Consider the following 23,025-nt stretch of genomic DNA (forward strand, 5'->3'; position numbering starts at 1 on the left):
CATGTAATTTTAAAAAGTCTCTATCAATAATTTTGTGACACAGTAATTCCACCCTGCCCCCCCCCAAAAAAACCCAACAAAACCAACCCACAACAAAACCATAACAGACTCTCTGAGCTAATGTATTTCCCCAAGAATCAGTCTAGCCATGGTTATGGGTGTTGAAACAAGGATTTTCACATCTGTCTGATCTGGACAGTCAAACTGCAGAGCAGCCATGATAGAGATTTCCTTTCCAAGTTCCTTTTCTCCCCTAACAGAAAGTATTACTCAGACTTGTTTTATATGTTTGACAGAGAGTAAATTACATAGATATAGGAGATCCTCTGAAGATTTGTGATCCTTGTGAAAGAGGTTAATGTGAGTCAGGGAACATTGGAGTTTAGGATATATAAGTAATACAAATGCCGTCAGTCATTGTCTTAAGATGCTAGCACAATTTTGTTTGCTGGATTTCCTTGAAAAAAAAATTTTTATATTACTTCTGGGATTGCAGTCCAACTCCAGTACACAACCCCGCTGATGCCATGTTCGTGCTTCAAAATATGTTGAAGTATGTAGTTGATTATTTAAAACCACCGTTCACTGTTCAGCACTAGTTGGTACAATAGCAGTTTTGCATTGTGGGAAACATAAGAGAGCAAATGAATAGTTTTTCCCTTTTTCTTTAAAAAAAACCATCTTTCCCTCCCACCCTTCCAAACCCTAGTACCCACACCAAAGTACAAAAGAAAAAGCATAGACATACATAATTAAAATGCTTTACCTCTGCTAAGCATTGCACCAAAATATAGGTGTCTTTAGATAAAATAAATACAATCTCATAGCCTATTTAGGATGTATACAAAGACTACATAAGTCACAGGTTTAAACAACGTATATGATAACATGCACAGTGTAGCACTAAACTGATGGGTTTACAAAGTCATGTACATTGCCCTCTTAAAATGCTTCCAAGATGATGACTGTAGAAAAACATCAAGAATTTGATCCCTCCAGCTCATGAGGGACATTGAACAACTGGAGAGAGTCTGGTGGAGAGCCACCAGGATGATTTAAATATTGGGGAACTTGCCACATGAAGAAAGGTTGGAAGAAGAGATTCATGCAGCCCAGGGAAGAGAAGGCTCAGAGGGAGCTAATCGCAGTCTCCCAGTGCCTAAAAAGTGGTCATAGAGGAGATGGAGGTAGTCTCTTCACAAGGGTGCACAGTGACAGGACAAGAGGCAACGGGCCCAAGCTGCTTCAGGGGATATTCTGTCTGGATATTAAAAAAAAATTCACTATAAGAACAATTAAAAATTGGAATAAGTTGCCCAGATAAGAGGTGGGATCTCCCTTGGTGGAATTATTTCAATCTTGGCTTGAGACACAGCTCTGGATTGTCTAAGGCCCTGCTTTCAACAGAAGGTTGGACCTGATGAGCTCCAGGGATCCCTTCTATCCTGGCTTTATGCAATGGCGCATTCTCAGTTCTCTGTGTTTTGTAACTACAGGAGGAAAGGCCTCCTAGCTGAATCACCGTTTCTCATCCCCAAATTACCATTTGTTCTTCAAGTACCTTGCCAAACAAAATACCATCCTACACGCAAATGGGGAAAAAAAAAAAAAAAGAGAGAAAAGATTTCAGTCATATTGCTATCAATATTCTTTATTTGTATATCTACATACTTTCTTTTACACACATTCTTGTGGTGCTCAAGTGATCCTAGAAATGAAAACTGATTTGGAAGTTTTGGTTTTTTAAAAGATATGGTGCATTAACAATCCTACTGTATTTGTGCCTGGAGCTGCAAAATAAAGCAAAATAAATCTAGTTGTGAACCAGTAGCCTACATGCGGATAAACTTACAGAACATCCTAGATTCACCTATACCTCTTTCCTTGTGCTTTGCTAAGTTTGAAAAGTGGTAATTTCAGTGAAGCATATTGACTGTAATACTCTGAATGTTCATTTTATTTCTCTCTATATATATAATAATATGTGTAAGAGTAACAGTGCACTTCTTCATGGGTAAACCTACATTTCTTCATGGGTAAACCTACATTTCCTGTGAATAATATGGGAAGCAGGGGGAAAAAAAAAGCATATAGAGTGACATATGTAGAGAACTAATGACAAAGTATGATTAACTGATATAAACAGCTAAGTGAAACACAGAATTAACTCAGCTCTGCTGGTTTACAAGCATATACAGGTGCACAACATTTGAGAAGAATTCTTACCTCATGGTACTGAGAAAGCTCATAGCCAAACGTGTATAACTGCAAACACTACGCTGTCTTTAAGTCCCATCTAGCTACAAATAGACAAATATATATACAGAAATACATATATTTATTTCCAGAGTCCAGGAGTACCCATACATAGCCAAGTATAAAGGGACCTCTGCTTGCTTCGAGAGACTGTGTCAATTCCTTTCCTCACTGAATTACATGATCTTTTTCTTTCCTCTTCTGCTGTGGGAAAGCTACTTGAAGCAATTCAGTGCTAGCAGAAAAGTCCTCCCACATGAAAAGATGTGCATGATAGGGCTGTATAACCTCATGGCAAGGGCAGAAACACTTCTGTAGGTATAGTGGCTCAGGCCTCAGGCAGAGAAGTATAGAATCCAGAGAAAATAGCAAGATGATACGGTTATGTTGGACATGCTAAAGCAGTTGGCTGCCAAGCTCAGAGGGTGAGCTCAGATTTCTCTATTCCCTCCTAAATGCTCCATGACAAGATAAGGAGGAACCAAGCTCACACCAAGCGTTTGTTTGGTACCTGGACCAACTTGCAGTGTCTTACCAGTGTGAAGTCCTTACACCAATGATATTAACAGTTGTATAAGTAATGACTATACATCACTAACCCTTCTGCAGAAAACGAAATGTATAAAGCAATAATATTTAATTTTGAAACAATAAGAGGAAAGGTTATATTTCTAACGGTGTCTTTATTCATGGATTTGTCACTTATTATAGACTGGAGACAAAAATTCATCACTAGCTGAATCATATTTTATATTACTAATTTTGAAGTTACTGATTTTGTATTTATTAATTTTGAATTTCAGACTTAAGATAAATGGAAGCATTTAATTCTCAAGAACATAGAGCTAGAACATTCAGTCTTCCAACTACAAAACCTGTCATGGTGCCAAAACTTAGGGAAAAGGCAAGGATGCTTTCAGGTAAAATACAGGTAATTATTGTGGCTTGACAAAACTAGCAGAGAAAAAATAATTTTTGACATTATTTCTTTAGTAGGACTCTGGAGAGTAAGTGGCTGTTTTTAAGTACAGGACTCGGTGCACATCCCAGCAAACTCCACAAACCCACCAGTAAAATTGTTTGAACAGAGCTTACAGAAGGACAAGTTTATTTTTAATTTGATACACTATTTGTTCTCAGTTATAAAGTAACGTTGTTATTTTATCATAATATTGACCATTAATTTCTAAGCCTGGGCCTGCAATTCCAGATACCTGAAAGTACAATTACCAACACGTACTCCCTCCTTACTCAAACTTGTGAGGAACAGTGAAGGAAACAGAGTAACTTTTATCAATCTCATAAATCCCATGGCTGCTTTCAGATGATGCAGCATTGACTCATAATTCATCAGTGTATATAGGATGACTAACCTACAGTTACCTCACCTCTAAAATGGGTGTTCCGGTATCTGCCTCAGGACAAGGAGGTGGTAATCTGGAAAGCTACACACTTAAGTATTAAAAGCTTCCTTAATAGGAAGTTGAAACCGTAGCTTCCAACGACTCTATGTTCTTCACCCTCCCTAATAAAAGATTCTTTTCTGGACAACCTGTTCAGGAAGCTATGTTATACCAGCCACGGCTAGTGAGCTGGACTAGGCTGAAGTCAATCACTTTCTATGGCTTGAAAACTATAACTGCACCCAGAATAAACAAGCTAACAGAATGAGCTGCTTTTCCTCAGATCTGTCCTTACACCAGTCAGGTTTACCCAAAGCAGATCGATTGAAAGCAGATCAAATTACTCCTGCACATTTCAATGAACAAAATTTGTGAAGTCTCATGCATTGCTCACATATATGGGGACGTCTGGATAGTTTGACATCAAGCCCACGCAGCTGGAAGCCTTCGTGGACATCACCAATGCTAAGAAAGCTTGTGGAAACAAAGGTGTAATTCTGAAATATCTGAACGATAGTTAAACAGACACAAAAGAGAATCAGTAAAGGAAAGAGGCAAGTGACACTCTGGAGCAGGAATAATTTATGTCAGACATAACTGCCCTGCTCCTTCCTGTATAATGGCCCTTACCTGCCTGATCCAAGCACCAGATCAAAATGGTAAGATCTACCTCCTCTCTCTAACTTGAGACCCAGTTTCTGAAGCCTGGGAAAATACAGGTGGAACAAATAAGTGAACAGACAGTGAATTCCTGTTAAGCCTTGTGCCTTCTTAGCAAAGGGAGGTCAAATAAGAAGGTACAACAGTACAACGAGCTATGCAGACTACAGGAGGGAGCACAGGGGTCTTGGGGACACTATCAGGATCCAAAATAAATTTACATTTAGTTTTGAAGCAGGTATTTTGACAGGTTAAGTATTTATGGAAAATCCTATTTGCACTTTTAAATTTTGGTTTTGAATGAACTTCTTCCTTTCTCTGCCTCACAAATAATTTTGAAATTATTTGTGAATTGCAATGAGTGGTGAGAAAGTACATGCGAGCACAAATTAGATGATGTAAAACTGAATCAGACACTTCCAGATTCTTCAGTAAATCTTAAGCAGTTTCATATTACAGCTATGCCAGTCTAAGGCTGCCAAAAGGGGAGGTCCCACTTCCCACCCCTTGAAGCCATGGATTCCTGCCTGCCTCCCTCCTCCCCCTTTTGTTAGATCAGCCTGTGCAGCTGCAGGGTGAGTTGGTTCAGCTGGCTGGTGATGTAAGGTAATTTTTTTTCAGGGTTAGCATACAGTTCCAGTAAAGTCGACATTAAAATATTTAGTGCTGCTGCAGTTATGTCCATATTCTCCAAAGCCCTGCCTCCTGTGTTGTGTCAACTGTGCTGTTTGTCTGACTCTGCAGGGAGCAAGTTCAAGCTACTAAATCTTCAGGAAACTATCCAAAGAAATTGGGGGTAGAGGGGGTGGGGAGGTGCGGAGAGGAGCGTGGAATAATACTCTGCTGGCTCAATAGCCTGAACTAGATCATTAAGAAATTGGATGAAAGCCTGCTCCAATACAAAGGAATAACAGTCACCACATAGCAAGACTCAGGATCAAGGCAGTGCCGGCGCAGGGTACGCTAGCATCGACCATCACCCCTGGATCCCCCAGGGAACTGACAGGCTCTCTGTCTGTGTAATTAAGTGCTAGGTCTGCAAAAGAAATGGCCACAGCATCTGGCTGGAGTCAAGTGGAATGGGATCATCCCCTTCTGATGCAAATGGATATTGGGTTGGCTTGCCTACTATCGTACAAAGTCTCATCCTTAAAAATAAACTGTATTTTCCATTATAAAAACGTAGGGGAAAAACTGTTATACCGATAGGTCAAGTAAGCATCAATATGCTTCAATTCAGCTTTGTTTTTTAATCTTTTGAAGCAGAGATTTGGTATGTTTATATTTTATTGGGAGAAGAGGTATGGAAAAGTAACATCAAACAGCTATTTGTTGGAAAAAGCCAGTGGCCTGAAGAGTTTTTTCTAATGAGGCCATATTCATTTATTCAACTGGAATAATTTTATAATTATTCAAACAATGATTTATTAACCCCTGTCTGGCACAGGAGTTAAATCTCATAAATAGCTAAAAAAAAACCCAACAGTGAATCAAAAGAAATATTAAACTGAACTAAACAATCCCAAGACAGCTGCATCATGAAAAATTGTTCAACTCAGAGAACATTTAAAGGTTAGAGCTCTATTACAGGTAAAAGAAAAAAGATCATAGAGAGAGAGAAAAAAAGATTAATACAGTGAGTACCTAGTCCTTCTTTTATTAATTTCATTTTTACTGCAAGGCCACCATTTTGCAGATGGTCTCAAGTATCACATTCCTTAGCATCTCAAAAGGCTTTATATCAATTATTCTAACTATGCCTCTAAAAGAACAGCCTACAGACAGCTGCTGGAAATAAAATAGACATTATAGAAGTTTCCTAGTATCTTCCTTCATGAAGACTTTTTAAATAAAGAATGCAATTGTAACATGGCATAAACCTGCCAAGGTTTATGGTCTTGCATATCTTGCACACTACAACTGGAAGTCAGACTCGAAGATATCACTGCAAGCATGCAGAACACTGGCCACAGAACTACCATTAGTTACATTTCTGGTTTAACTTGATTTTTGGAGAAAAGACCATGATTAAAACTTCTGGCAATTGAAAGTCTTCCATAAAACCGTAAAGATGGCTTCAGTGGTTAATTAGTCTTGATGCTAAAGTGCCACTGAATGTTAAATGTTAACATTAAAATTCACATGAATGATTCCTGCATCATTCAGTCAGTTATTTTGCCAGAAAAACAGTCAGCCTTGTAAAATTATACATGGTCAGTATTTATAAAGCACAGGGAACAGCACTGTCTTACTTTCATTTCTTTAAAAGTTTTCCAGTGTTAGACAACTTCATAGAAGTCAACATTAACAACTGCAAGAGCTCTTCAGCCAGCTCTTTTAATATTCTTAATGGAACTTTACTATAAATTGGCATCAGTGTTTGCAGGCTTAACTCATCTGCTTTATGTCTACCTGTTGTTTCATTACATATTTTTGCACTCCTGAATGAACATATCTGGCCATAGCGCTCAAAAACATCCAGTATTAATATCTACAATTTCCATAGAAGAATTTCCATACATTTCTGTTTCCATAGAAAAAGTAAATATTTTACCGTATGATCTAACTGTCCTCTTTGCCTCCTCTTCCTCCATCCGAGTAGAGAAGATACATTTTTATTGAATATTTCAGCATTTTCTGCCTTATTCTGGGGAATTCTTCTGGTTTGCCTAGATTTAGTTAACATTGTTAGGATTCCTTTCATTCCTTTTCATCTTAACGGCCACAACAAGAAGCCCAACATCTGCCCCATTAAAGACAAGGAAAAAAAAACAAACCCCCACCAAACTTACTGCACACAGATTTCTCCCTAATTTGTCCTCCTGCCCCTTCAGTTTTCTGAATTTCTTAGCTATACATACTCATTATCATTAAATTATGCTCTCCTCCAGTTGTTTTTCAATATGCATCCTCTCAAACTGATTTATTTAACAGGGCTTTTTTTTTTTTTTTTTTTTTCTTCTATCTAAGGCAGTTTTCAGCACAAACCTGAAAGAATCATTTCAGGTTTTGGGTTTGAATATTTTTTTTATTTTGTAAAATGGGTTTTTAATTTACTGCGAGAGATTTTACATTACAGTTTTTCACACAGATAATATTTCCTGGTTTTCATTCTCCTCTATTTAACCAAGTCATAAATTAATCTGTTCACTCACCTAAGCCAACATTAACTGTGATTTTTTTTCTTCTTTTTTAGCCATCAATATGATGTTTAATAAAGAATTTATTGCACCAATATTTTAGTTATCTACGATTTTTTAAATGTCAGAGTCATTTTAGTACTGACAGCGTAAAACATACAGAACATAAGCTCTCCATTGAAGTCCCCATGATAATACAATTTTTTTCCACTTAGATATTATAGGTATTCTTAACGAGTCACATTGTCCCCTGGTGTGATTTTATGTCATAGAAGCTCGATGAAGTTCAACATTGAGCAGGTTTTCAGAACTAACCCCCAAATACTTTAACAAATGCTAACATGTTCTCTTAGGTAGTGACAAAAGGGGGAAGAACCCACCTTGACTACACAATGCACTCTTTCAATGGAAGCGTATTATTTGTTATTTAAATTGTGTAAACGGAAATAAAAACGACAAGAAAAACTGAATCTGGTTCAGTGTAGCAGTAATTTTAACGAATGTAATAAATAAATTGTCTTGCACCTTGCTACAAATATTTGCACTCTGCACTGTCCATCACTTGACATATTTTGTAATCAGATTTTAGTTCTGTATAAGACACTCAAAAGTATAGATGTTGCTGTAATAATGTTGTTACTAAAATGCTATTTGTACTCTTAGCATCTTCATTTTTCTTCTTAATGCTTTATTGTCTTTTTCTTCTACCTTTATTTGATGTTACTAAAGTGTTTTTATTTATAGACATTCCCATTTGCAAATTCTGGAAGTGTTTGTCATTTGTCTTTCATGTATAATGTAGGTGAATTATATTTGTGATTTCTGTTAGACGTACATTAGCTTCTATACCCTATACTGAAAAAAATGATGTGCTTAAAATAAATTTTCCCCGACATCTTCAGACATACCTGAATATCATTATGACTACCAGCATATATGGGCTTAGTTTTTGCCTTCAGAGGTCTAATTAATTGCCTTAAACTGTTAACAGTCCATGTTCAATTAAGACATGGCTTTCTTACGTAGTCTTTCTACAACTATTGTGTCAAAATATGTTTATTTGTATTTACCTATTAGTGAAATAAAGAGAATTCTAACAGAATAAATCAAACATAAAATGCAAGATTGTATTGCCATTCAAAGAGTTGGCAAGTCAATGGAGAGATGAGCACTTCTCCCCCCAAATTATTAGCAAAAGTCATTTCACATCAATAATTTATTGCTCTTAGAAAAAAAAGAATGGAAAGACATTTTCTCTTCCACTTCTCACTTCCTGCTTTAAAAAAAAAAAAAATCTACATGTTAACACATTTCAGACAGTTAGAGCCTTAGCATTCCTCACTGGCATCAAACAGATCACTGCCAAAATGATGAGACAACCATGCAGTCAAATGTGCCATGAGGCTTGCAAGTCTCTGTGGTCAGCAAACTTTGCTGTACAAAAAGGCTGACCTTTACTATCTTATTTTGTTTTATTTTTAAAGAAAGGTTAATTTGGAGATCTGTTAACTCACACAAAAATAGATTTAATGAGGTCTTTCATGCCCCTGGACGAGACGTTGATTGCCACCAGGAGGTGCTGAACAGAAGAGAGTAACTTGTTAACTTGGACAATGTCAAACAGGTTTAAACTGAATGAAATGACATGAAAGAAATGAGTTGAAAGGCTACAGATTGTTTTACAATGCTTTTTCACAATGCATTATTCACTAGTAATGATTTTAATGACTGGAAAAATATTATATACACTAGCTACATGGGTGCTAATATCAAAATGTTATAGCACTTGATAAAATGGGTAAGGGTGTTTTTCATTCTCTCTGAGTATTTATATGCTGGCTTTTATTATATTTCTATATGGAAAACAAATCTCATTCTCAGTAAAATCAGTGGGACATTAACAACAATTATCATATAACCAATATGCAAGTAACTATGGTGATGAAAAGATAATAAGAATCTGCAACTTGCATCTCGATTCTTGAATTTCTTGATTACTCTTTGTTTTCGGAAACCAGAGCAGGTTTAAAACAAACATGCTTAACAAAAAACTTACTTTCAAGTATTTACTACTGATTCTGTAAAATAGGGACATGCCTTCCTTCCGTTTATTACAAAAACATTTTTCAAATTACACATCTAAGGATGGATGTCCACGTATGGATGCTAAGATACCTGACCCGGCAAGTATGCAAGTACCTCTGAGCTGCAAAACATCAAAGCGTGTTAGCACTATGCTGTACCTCTTGACAAGGTCTATTAGTCTGGGTGAAGCTCCTGGCTAATGCAGACAGACTTCTGCCCCCGAAGTGGCAAGACTGCAGAGTGTTGCTTTTTAACATGCAGACCTATCAGCTGGGGTCAGTACAAACTGGGACATTTCTGCTCTTCATTGCTCAGTGTAAATAAGCCCCGTCTTTTCACCAATTTCTCTGAAACGCTGCTACCTCTATTTTATTTACCTATTACAAATATTATAGTGACGAAGACACAAATCAGACGTAAGGAAATGTTTGCTCTTAGAGAAACACCTAACAAAATAACCCGTGCTGGGATAGGTATGTGTCAGATATGCTGAAATAGGGCAAACTGGACCAAAATAAGCCAGGAACATGCAGGCTAATCTCACCGTCACTGCACAGATCGTAGAAAAAGCTGTTGCTGTTCTCTTCTTTGTCTCTTCCCTGCTTTTCTTTGTCTTTTCACATTAAGTCTGGCTTATGTAGTTCCATTTCAGCAAGTCACCTTTAACCTTCTGATTACTAACCTGCTTGCTCTGTCTATGACATATTAACAGAGCAAACCCATGACCAAAGACAGATATAATGGGCTTAGTGGGGAGGAAGCTACATAAATGCTTCCACATTGACTTGCTGCCTGAAAAATATGATGAGCTTATTTGCCTTTCCTTTCTTGTAAAGGAAAATGGGGTTTGCAATTAAACTCAGGTTTTCTACAATTTGCTAAGTCTAGGCCTGGAATTAACAGCCTGATAAAACTCAGAAAGGAATGTTTCTAAGTTGTGAAATAGCAATCCTTCCCAGTTCCAAAAGTAAGTTTGGCTGATTAAATCACTAAATTAACTTGAAATCAAAACATTAAAATAGATTTTTCCTGACTTCTTGGTCACAAGAAAAACACAAACAAAATCAAACAAACAACACACTAAGGATTTCTTCCTGCTGTTCCTGGGGTTCAGAAAGTTGCATTAGAAAAGGGAAAAGGAATACCATGCTGGCTCAAGTCTAAGATACCCTTATTTTTCAAAAGCACTTAAGATTTTAAAGGAAAAAAAAAAAAAAAAACCAAACAAAAAAACCAAAACCCAACACTTTTCCTACTCCACTGTACATATTGTTGCCGCTCCATATATGACCCCCGTATCCTTCCCCCATGTCGCAGTAGCCTGGCCTCTTGCTTCCCAAGCCCATGACATCCCCAAAGCTTCCTGCAAGTCCCCACAATGCCACCCACCCACATCCCAACACACTGCAGCCATCCCGCAGCAGTCCCCAGCGTTGACACAACGTGTCCTTCATGCCCGCAACTTTCCTTAGAGCACCATGGAAAACCATTCCACCCTAAACATCATTTCTTGGCCCAATCCCATATACGTCCCCACTCCCTCTTTGAATTGGGGTCACAGGCAGCTCTCAGTGCTGCCAGTAGGAAGAAGCTTCTCTGAGCAAGGATCACCAGATATCACAGTGCTTATATCCATCTAAGACAACCTTTGGTGTCCTGGTGCTAATGTGGGAATTGCACCACCTTAATACCTGATGATGCTCAGACCTGTACCCACCTCGGGGCCCTAACTTTTCTGGCAGACTGGGCTCACTGTGGAGTAGATACAGGATTTCTTACCCAGCAGTACACAGAGTCCAAGTCTCCTGAGGCTCATTAAGGGGTAACTTAGCAAATCAGCAGCTATATCACAGTTGACACACAAAAACCGGATTTTGGAGACCTTAATTTCTAGAAGAGCAACAAAAAATCTTCACCTTAGGCCCTAGTTCACACGTCTTCAGCCCTAACAGACTAGAGGACTACACCACATAAAAATAAAATTGCCAGAATCATCAACCATGATGAGAATATAGATCTCCAGTGGAAATCTGTGCCTTTAAGGAACTGCAAGTACTTCAGATATAGGCAATTCGATTGGGTTCACAAGGGAAAAAGATTAACTAGGTGCAGATAGGTCTATAAAATTACATGATAAAAATGTGTAGCAGGGTCTGGCCCTCTACTAATTGATTAGTATGTTAAACAGTTTAAATATTAAACTTCAAGTACAATAAAATGAATGTATGAAAAGGCAATTAGTTAGAAAAAATAGCTGAAAATTAACGGGGGGGGGGAGGGGGGGGGAGAAGATATAAGATATTACTTCATATAACGTATAAGCATTTACTGCTCCTGACAGTGAACAAAAGGTCTTAAAAGATGACTTACAAGTTCTTTTATATCAAATCAGATTTCACTTAACTTAATAAAGATTTTGTTCACACAGCTTGGGAAAAACATTTTTAACGTGATTTTGTACTATATTTAAACCGCTGTGAAGGGGTTTGGTGTTTGGATCATGCTTCAGAACTTCTCAGATGTCTCTCTTGGTGCTTTACATAGTCTCGTAATGACTATTTCTGTTCAGGAGTTATAAGCAGGTGTGTCTGAGGGTATCTAAGTTCAATTTGTAATGCCATCAGTTAAATTCAGCCATAAATACAAATGGTATAATCAACAGCACGATGGGCCAGAATCTTTGGTGACTAATGCTGGTGGGACCCAGAGAGTAAGCAGGTAAAAACACTGGGTGTTACCGAATGAGGAGGCTTTCCGAGCAAGGCAAATCAGGCCCAAGTGACAAAGGAAGGGACAAGGCCATAATGATTCAGGTCCACAGGCTGCCAGCTGTTGGAAAAAACAACTGCAGAGCTTTCTGTAGGTGGGAGAACTGCATTCTAGCTACACTTACTGATTTCTGGGAATAATATATTATAATTTTCTAGACTGTTAGGGCAAAATACTAAAACTGTCTGCTATAAGCTGCAAGCTGCACTTCCTGCAGCCTTGCTGTCAAAAATATATACTTGCATTTTTTAAGAATTACTCACGTGGGGAATGACTGGAAGAGACAGACTGGGAAAACAACCAGTGGAAATTAATTCCAAGTAACCCCTCTCCTGATACAGGTCAGTACCATCTCAGTAGATTGGGTGTGTATTGCCATTGCCATCCAGAGTTGAATCTTAGCTGCTGCCACTAAACATCACAAACGTTAAATGAATACAAACTGTATGCCACTATTAATATTTTGCTCAGTTGCTAACTGGAGTGCTCTCTCCCTCATGCTAAAGGGGAAAGCAGCAGTTCCTTATGGCCCAAATCTGATTTCTGGCCCTTCCCTGTATAAAAAATACAGATTAGCAAATATGAAAAAACCCCAGTATAGAATATTAGTATTATTGTGCTTCTAATGCTTACAAAAAATTGTGTTTTACTAATGTTATTGTTTCAGTATGCTTACAAATATGAGTAACTCTACTGGTGTAAGTGTATATACGGGCCCTTACAGAGATAAGATTATCCATTCTGATTAATATCACTATATAAACATCTTTGCATAGTGTCTTCCTCAGTGAAGATAAGAAACACTTCCACTACCCAAATGCTACTACTTTCACTTCTAGTTTTCTGTATCTGTAAAATCTGTTCATGTCACTAGTTTAGAAGCATCCAAAGGATATACTCCATAAACATGATACTACATACACAATAATTGCACAAATATTTTGAGAAAAAACAGCAGTTCTTATATTAATCATTTTAAGCATGAGAAGTCCATAACTGGGTAAGGGCAAGGGAGACAACGCATGTTTCAGATACACAATGTCTCATCTTAAGCCAGATGCACAAACACATGCTACTCATTTTAGAAAAAACTAATGTCTAATGAATAACAATACTGCCTGACATAAATTCATATAGGATGAAGAAACCTATCAACTATGTACCTATGTAATAAATATAACCAATAACCTACCAAAGATTCTTTTTTTCCACCTGTCAAAGGTTAATGTATTATGGTGGCTAGAGGCCAGATGATTTTTTTGAACTATCATTATATAAAAGTCACTTTCAGAGAAGGTATGTGTAGCTTTTAGCCTTTTTTATTAATTTTTTTTCTTCATAGAGCCTTAAGAATTTTCCTGTGAAGATGAAGATCCCTATACAGCAAATTTAATCTTGCCAAGCTCAATATTCTTGGTTACCTTTGTCAGGTCCCTTAAAAGTCATCTGTGGCCCGTAATTGAAAACCACAGACTGTTGAGTGGACTCAGCAGTCCTGAGGGGTACATTCTAGGAGCAGCTGAACTACGGAAGAAAGCCTCAGCTGTTTTTATTACAACTTGACTTTCAGAAAAGAGCATTGTAAAAACAGAGCTAAACCAGACCTTATCTAGTGTGAAGAAGCGTTAAGGAGGAACCGTGCCTAACGTCTTATTACAGCACACCAATGAACGCAGAAGGTAGTAAACCAGCATTGGACAAAGCTTGCCTGGTCACTACATGCCTGAAGCTTCACAAACATCCAGTCTGGTTCATATGTAAAGTTACACTACGGAAAACTTCACTTCCCCACCAAACTCCCCAGACAACAGATTTAATTTTCACTAGTATGAAGGAAGGGGAAGAGAGAGGAAAGGAGGAGAAGGGATCTCACGCTAAGAAATGTGCAAACTAAGCTATGACACGCAATGTCATTTCCCGTTTGCTCCCATATTCAGCTCTATGTACCACACATGAACAAATACTACAGAGAGCGACAAACATGTATTTGCGATATAATAACCCACTGTATACTTGCCCATATTGACAATTGAGGGTTTTAACAAGACAGCAGACAGGAACTGCAAGCTAGAGCAATCAGAGGTATCTTAAAACAGACACACGATACATGTGTGTATACGCATATTTTATTATGCACCTAGTCATGAATGCCAGCTGTCCTTATTTAGGAGGCACACCATGTTATTTTCAGGGCAATATGAACAGTTATTCTCTGGACTCTCCAAAAAGGCTGGTTTTTATCCTGCCTACTCAAGACACTTACTAGGAAAAACAATATGGGCATGTGTCTGTGTATGCAAGGCGGAGTTCAGGCATTTGAAGGGAAACATGAACTGTTTCTAGCCTATTGCTAGATGGCAACAAACTATGGAAAATGCATAGGAGGAAGGATAACAGCTAGTTTTGTCCCTATCAAATATTGTCACTTTTGACACTTTCTTGAAGACGACTACTTTCTTTGCCAGCTGACAGTTGCCTCTTGATCTCATTATATTCTCATTGCCAATACTCCCCACAAGCAATGCCTCAAAACCATTTAGCTTCAGAACGTCTTACCAAAATAATGTTTCACAAGTATTTGCAAGAACCTGGTCTACCCCCTGGTATTTACAGAACTTCAACACAAAAATTTGAGACGCCTCTCAGAGAAAAGAGCTACTAGATTTCATACACAAAAAGTTGATGTTTCTGAAGCTATTAAATATACTATGGGCCCATAATCCTCTCCCTTCAAGGCAATAAATCAACTTGTCTTAGAACACTAACAAATGAACAAGGAACCACTGTACTACCCTGTGAAATAACAGACCCTACTGTGAACAGCAGACTCACTTCACTTCTCTTTGGCCAATAGATTGTGTTAAACAGCATCCGAAAATACGGTATTGTGCAGGCTAAAACCACTAGTATGGTGCAATTCATAAACATGCAAAACACCAATTAGATGCTTCTGGTCAAGTATGTTGGAGTCCTACCTATGCACCACTTAAATACTAATATGATAGAGCTATCTAACATCTGTGCCTGGCACTATGCACTGAGTGGAATCTACAAATCTAAAGCCTCGTGGGCCACTGAATACTTTACAGAGAAGTTGGTACTTAACACAGCCATGCATCACTGACAAACACATCTTTTAGTTTAAGAGAAACCATCTTTCCTAAACCTCTCAAGAGGAAATCTTGTGAGTTGAAACTGCCAGGTATTCCCACATAGATGTGTCCAAGTGAGGCACTTCACGTTCTCCGTCCTGCTCCAAGTTTAATACTGCCTTGAGGTGGGAGTACGGTCCCACACCTTGGACTTCGTAAGCAATCTAGCCATTCTCTTTTAATGTAAGAAATTTAAAACGTGGCACTAGTCAGGGATACATATGCATGCTGGAGAACATGTTCCACATAAACCTTTTAGAAGCTCTCAGGTATATTTGGGGTTCTTATTGATTGCATGCTTTGGAATATGGAAAGATTACTTCCTCTCCCATATCCAAAATACTCCGTGATGAGGAACTCTTCCTTCCCCCATGCTTTTTCCAAGATCTTGGGAAACTGCTTCTAAACTTGGTGATACTCCTTTAAATGCTGATAGATGGCTTTGTAGTTGGAGATGGTGTCTGTTCTGGTGCGAGACTGAGCGTGGGGGTTCTGGATGTAGTGATAACGCAAATAGAGGGAAGTACTTTGCTACCAAGCCTTACTAATAAAATCCAAGTTGCCTTCAGAGCTTTAAGCCAGGGAAGAAATGCTTGAAGAATTTCAGTGCCTGACGTTGAATCTCTCTATCGGATCATAGAGCTGTTTTTATTGCTTTAACTCTCAAATTTACTAATTGACAATTTATGCTGCAATAATGAATGCAACTTATGGCTGCACACGCTCAAGTCCTGGACTTTCCCTGAGTAAAGATCTTTCTAGTTAATATTAATGCTTTTAAATAGATGATAACAAACTAGATGTTATAGTGACTGAAAGATGTGTTATGCCCAAAGGAATAAGATTCAGGAACTAGGACCAGCAAATACAAATATGAAGTATAATTGAGTGACCAAACAAAGCGTCAGTATGACCCCACGGTTCAAACAGAGCTCCACAAATAGTGGACTTTAAAGCCACTCTAACAAAGAAGTATCAGATGTGTCAGAGAAAACTGTTTGCAAGTTTTTAGCATTACAGAAAAAGACATGCTAGGCAAAGATTGGCCCTGCACCAATAACTTAGAATTGAAGACTTCTGGCCCTGGTAAAGTCTGTGTTCTGGTTTGAAGATTGTAATGTATGAATAAGAGAGACCTCCATGAGCTGAAATCAAACATATTTTTCACTACAGAGTGTTCATTTATCTAAACCCAAGTAATATGTACAACATTAAATCTGTGTGGTTGTAAAATCTGATTGCAGTCTCTTACAGAAAACACAGCAATCCTCTCCTATGGGAAAAATAATAAAATACAATGATGTTGAATGTTTATAAATGACCTTTCCATTCATAAAAAGCTAGGCGTCTCAGAGGAATCTTGCAATAAACTTGCATATGAGTTTATCTATAATCCATCACGGGGGGAAAAAAAAAAACCAAACCAAACTAAAACCCTTTGAGCTGGGAGAGTATTTACTAATCTATTCCAAATCCAGTGGAGCAGAAGCCTGCATGCTTTAGCTGTAATATTTTGCTCCACCAGAACAGCAAGCTGCCCATCACGGGTCACATATATTGCTTATCAACAGAGGAGCGTTGGGTCACATTTATATCTATCAGAAGCCAAATCTCCAGGCCAGCGATGCTCTTCACCTCCAAAGTTGCACTTTGAATTTTAATGCCAATCTAACATACAAAAATGTAGAACAATGAAAAATAAGGCTAGATTGTATGTGATAATGGGGTTATTAATTTTGCAGTGCTAAAAAAAAAATCTAGACAAAGGAAATGAGCAGACTAAATCACTTTGTACCCAGAAAAAAATCAACATTTAAGTGAAAGTGGGGTTTTTAAAATAAGGAAAAAGATTCCAGCCAACTTTTCATGTAATTGGTGATTTTATCACCCTGTAGATGTAAGAATGTAACGTTGTTTTTCTCATGGTTGCTATTTCATCTTCAAGCCCAGGATAAACATTTTTACGAAAAAAAAAAAAAAAAAAAAGATAATTTCTTGATAATTTGAGGTGTCTACACCATGACACTTATGCAGCAATTTATCTGCAATCTATGTTACAGGAAAGTATGTACTTATTAGGGAGCACATGTAGCTATCTAAGGATGTCCTCACACGGGATCTAATTGTATCAGAAGATATTCCAAAAAAATTATTTCAAACACCAAGGAGAAATTTTTCTTTCCAATCCGAATTACTACATATTCTGCAGTTGATTCTTACGTGTAATTCTCCACGAGATGAAAAGGAATCTTGCACGATGATAGGTGGGATAGTATAAATAATAAATCTACAGCACAAATACTGTAACAGACTCTTGATCCCCAAAAAGGATCTTTTGCTCGTATTTTATGTTGACTTTGATGGTATTACGATGTCAACAACAGCCAAATGAATTAAAATATTCCTTTGGTACAAGCATGGATTTTGGCTAAAGAAAAAAAAATCCCAATACTATATATATTTTTTTTAATTCTATGCTAAAGACTGTTTGGGATTCTAGTAACAAATCTTTGAATATAATCGCTTGTCACCAAATTCATAGGAAACAGGATGCCAGTTTTTCATAACTAAGACAACTATTCACATCCACATAAAAGTTACTTTTTCAAACACACATATGACCAGCCATAAAGCATTTTATACATGCTATTTTCAGTAAAAACCACTGCCAAGTAAGCTTTCATTATACTGGCACTAGAAATAAACAAACACATTAGCAGTTCAAAGCAAACTGTAAAAGGTGTTGTATACAACAAAAATGTTTTACTGGCATTAGGAAAAAATGTTGAATATCAATAAGCTTAAACTCTCAACTCATTCAATTCAGCGAATATTTAAAGTTCAAATGTATTAAGATGGTCAGTTTAAAGAATCACTTACATGAAGAAACTGCAAAGAAAGCAACGGTCTTGTTAGCTAGCCTGTATATTTACAGACATTAGCACACGAACAGTAGCTGTATATACGTAGTAACTGTATCCAGATGAGATTTTGGCAGGCAGGCAACCAGAATGCATGCCTCTTAATATTTATGTAAGTGCAACACGGTAAAAAGCACTAATTTAAGAACCCGGCCTAGCATATTTTTTCATACTTAAGACCACAACCCAAATTAATGGTTAAGAATAAACCTTAGAAACAATTTTGTCCTAATATCTCTAGTCAGCTAGTTTCACTAAGCTCATCTCTTCGACAAGTCAATAACTTCTGTTTTGAAAAGTGCACCAGGGGTATACATCCCTTATGGACACACACAGACTGAATCACAAGCAAGCTAATGAGAGGATCCTTCTTATACCTTTTATATGGCACAAGAGTGATTCAGAATCAAATTCTCCTGAAGAAAGTGCTTGAAAACAGATCTCTGACTTTCATGAAATGTGCTCTGACAGACTGCCACACTGGACTTCTTTGGGCAGGTCTCCATCAACCTTCTTTCTCTATTGAAATTGTTCTTCCTTGCATAAGCAAATTTTAGTTGGATGTGAGACTTGTACCAGACTCCTCCATATCCCGGATGACTGCCAGAACTACTGAGACTCCAGCAGTCTCAAGTGTTCCTCGTGAGATGAGATACCTGGGTTCAAATTGTTTTGGCAAGAGAGGAGTTTAATACATACATGTATTAGATATGTGTATGTATCTATAGGTAACCTAATCATCTCTAGTTCGTTTTGGGGGATCCCAAAAGGCTGCACCACAGACATTTCCTTCTCCTAATTTTGCAAGAAGGTATAGACGTGCTTGCAGCACTCAAATCCAAAAGAGAAATTCTTTTATTATTAATTTGAATGTTCAGGTGTCACCTTACAGCCCAGGGCGCAAGTTCCTTCCTGGGAATTACTTCTGCAACACCTTCTTCTTTGGCACTTGCTTGGCTACATGAGTGACGCCACAAAATTACTCGGCCTTTTGTGAATATCAGTATAAGACATCTGTACAAGGCAGTGTAATTAATACACCGTTAGGAAGTGTAGGCACCTAATCCAAGGCTTTTAATTCCACCCAGTGACAGAGTATCCACAAGTCAGATGTGGGACTGAGACTGGATCTCACTTTTGTCCCAACTCATATGTAACACATATTTAATCATTAGATACAATTTTAAAAAGCAAAACTACCTTTTCACCTCTGGAGCTACTTCTCACTTGCTGAAGTTAATCATGTGCTTTTGAAATCCAGAGGCTCTCTCTTAACTTGCAGATAGATTTAACAAAAACCTCCATAACATACAAAATACAATGCCAATTTAGAAACCTTATATAAAACAGCACTAAAGCTAAGAATCAATAGCATTTATGTTTGTACTACAATCATAATGCTAGTTACAAAACCTGCAAATGCACCTACCTACTTCAACAGCTGTGCTGCTTTTCACATTCTGTATATAATATTCTTTGAAAACACAGAAGGCGTTTATACAGTTTGTACAGGTGACAATCATTAGAGGCAAAATGCTCTTGCTCCTTTCACCAGTGCAGAAAACCAAAAGCTTTGCAAAGCCTACGCTTGCTCGCTAACCATAAGAGGAGAGCGGTAAGGCAAAGGTCTGCAAGGGACCTTGCACCTTCCTGGGGGCTTTGGAGCAGAGCCCCGCAGCGGTGCAGAGCGGAGCCTTTCTACGGGAAGCCAGAGGCACTGAAACATGAAGCACTTCTCTAGTTGAAAAGTATAATGGCACAACCATTACTGAGAACAAGGGACGTGGTCAATGTGCAGACTATGATCTAGTCTCTGGGGAAGAATCCTCCCTCTTACCCCGTCCTTGTTTCTTATGGACCAGCTTTGCATGAGGGGCCATGAATTTCAGTCTGAAAGTTTAAAATTTTCCTCACTAAGCTTTTAATGGGTTAATTTTAAATATGGATCTTTTCTGTAGAGGGTTCAATTCCACATTCTCTCTCCTAGGATGCTGAGTATATGCCAAGCATTTATCTATTTGTTTCAGAAGTGTCATATCAGGAATAAATCAATGTGTTAAGAATTGCCTGATAATGTTGTTGTGGGATTAATCTTACAGAATAGATCGTCGGCACGACTACCTTTGGCATTCTGTGTGCACATCGTTCCATTTTAAGCATGAAAAGCCTCCTAATGCCAAAGTAGAAGAGCCATATATTGAATGATCTGCCACCATTCAATATTTAATCCTGCAATTGAAGCCACTAAAGGGATACAGCAAAGTAACAAGATGAATGAATTGTGACCTTAAACTTGCAAAAAGACAACCCAAACAATTTATCTTTCTGGCCCGTAGTGCATCCTGTGGCCAATACTCCTATCACTTCTCCGCAGTTTGGGATCTGTAGATTGATCAATGCCACATTAGCAAAGTACCTGAGATGACAGCTTAGGAATTCAGACAATCCGCTGCATATGCTTCAAGAATATTCTGGGTCAATTTGGCTTATCTGTAGCTGAAAATAAAGGCTCCTTAATGAAAAATCAATTCCATTTTCACAACTGCATTTCTAAACAACACTGGCAAGGTGACTAGAAATAAAGCTTTTACTAATCAACAAAACACAAATAAAATACTCTGAAAATTAGATCAGCCCAAATAAACCATCAGATTGATGCAATTTTAAGACTTGCTAAAAGATTATTTTGCAATTTAATTTTCAAAATAAATGTATTGCTGCTTCCTTGCAAAAGAAAAAAATATCAATATAAAAAGCACATAGTGATACCAAGACTGATGGGGCTGAAGGCTGTTAAGACCTCAGAGGGCAGCAACTAAGTAGACCCAAATCTTTTGCTCATGCCCTCTGTCACAACCAAATAATTTTCCAAGGTATGTGCTAGGGTTGACATGGTAGTCCAGCTAAACTCATATACTAGCAAGTATTCCATGATGCACTGTGGTGGGAGACACACAGAAGATAATCAACAATGAATATCACCTATTTACCTGCTAAAAGTAAATCTCCCGAATCGGAGAGAAAACATACAGCCATGCTTGACTTCAAGTACAATTTTCTGTCCATTTATTTCATGGTACCTAATTGTGCTTTGGAAATTAGCATCCCTACTTAGGAACGATACGTTTCCTGACTAAGACTATTGCTATTTATTAATAAGGTGTCAGTAGTATTTATTAGCCAGTATAAGACACAAATTCCAGCCAGTCTCATCAAGGAAACATTCTGAGATCTCTTAACATAAAAACTGGTCACAAAAGGCCTGGTATTTGGACATTACCGCAGGTACTCCATCCACCCTGTCTCAGTAGATTAACTGAAATAATTTTTTAAACACCTCAGCAAATAGATCTTATACAGGGCTTCTAAATTTGTGATTTTACAACTGTATTTTTCCTCTAATAATAATTCTTGTGCATTGAACTAATTACATTTTTTTATCCGAAACTGATGTGGTAGTAGAGTAGGTAAGACGAGTGGCCCAGAGGTGGCTTCACTTGACTGATTAAGATGAAAATTTTATTTCTTTTTCATGAGTGAATTTCATTTCTGCTGGGTTACAGATCAATGGATCAAAAATGAACAGAATTAAGCATGCCTAAATCAAAACAGAATGTTATTAAAAATGACAAAACAAGAACAACTTCTTTGGTTTATAGTATTGTGATGCTGCAACACAAATAAGAAGGGACCAAATTATGTTGTTCAGCATATATCGATCACAGAGACAATGAGAATAGTATACGTAGACATATCCAGGCATAACATATTAGTTAATGCTTACGGTACTGGATTATTTTTTTTAAATGAATGCAGAAGTGCTTCATTATTGATACTAATTGTCTGTAGGTGATATAACAAACTGGGGAAAAAATTAGTTTCTTAAAGAAATGTATCATCTATTTCTATGAAATTTTCTCTATAATATTGCATCTCTAAGGAGCTCAGCTAAGCAACATCAAGGTAGGAACACGATCTAAAGTCTACTAAATTAATGAAAGTCTTCTACTGAATAAGGTGAGATTGATTTACAACTCTTACAAAGCCAAGTGAGGAAGTCAGTTCTTCCGACTAAGATTTAGGCTTTTCTAAGATAACCTTTTTATGCATAGGTAAATACATACAAAACATAGTTTTTCTTTAATAAGACAGTACTTTTAAAGTAGCAAAGCTACTGAAGCAAACTAACTTCAGCAAAAAAACGTACTTCCCTTTTTTTTTTTTTTTAAAACGCGTCTACATTTGAGAGTAATCATTCACTATTTCCATCCTTTTTTGTCTGTCTAACAATTACCCTGGGAAGCTAATCTCTGATCAACCAGCAGTTCCTCTTGCAGTTCAGTCTCTACGGTACATCCACATTTCTCCATTTTAATATGGCCCATTCAAATAAGAGAAAATGAGTAACTGCTGCTTTCTTTATAAGGCTCAAAACAAAAACTTACCTCAAGTTAAAAACTACTTTAAGTTCACAAAGGAATGAGCTCTTCAACTGTTTTACCAACTTTATATTTGGCTTTGTGGATGTGTAGTAGCGAGACACATGCTTGTAGGTGGAGTCTCATCTGAAGCAATGTTTGTTCCAACAGTGTCAGAAGTCTACTAAAAAAATGCTAGCTTGTAAACTTCATTCACAAAA

General features: G+C 37.5%; 2 protein-coding genes across 15 annotated transcripts in view; one reads left to right on the forward strand and one right to left on the reverse strand.

Annotated features, from left to right (window-relative positions):
- LOC142408684 (uncharacterized) overlaps positions 1–8,410 on the forward strand; it is a 64,672-nt gene extending 56,262 nt beyond the window's left edge. The window contains exons 7-9 of the mRNA XM_075499264.1: positions 2,482–2,681; positions 3,060–3,187; positions 5,064–8,410. The gene's annotated coding sequence lies outside the window, so the exon portion shown is untranslated. The remainder of the gene's footprint in view (positions 1–2,481; positions 2,682–3,059; positions 3,188–5,063) is intronic.
- The window catches only part of TENM3 (teneurin transmembrane protein 3), a 502,889-nt gene that overhangs the window by 259,822 nt on the left and 220,042 nt on the right, over positions 1–23,025 (reverse strand). The gene's annotated exons all lie outside the window — the stretch shown is intronic.

The sequence above is a fragment of the Mycteria americana genome, chromosome 4 (genome assembly GCF_035582795.1).
Source record: "Mycteria americana isolate JAX WOST 10 ecotype Jacksonville Zoo and Gardens chromosome 4, USCA_MyAme_1.0, whole genome shotgun sequence".
Taxonomy (NCBI): domain Eukaryota; kingdom Metazoa; phylum Chordata; class Aves; order Ciconiiformes; family Ciconiidae; genus Mycteria; species Mycteria americana.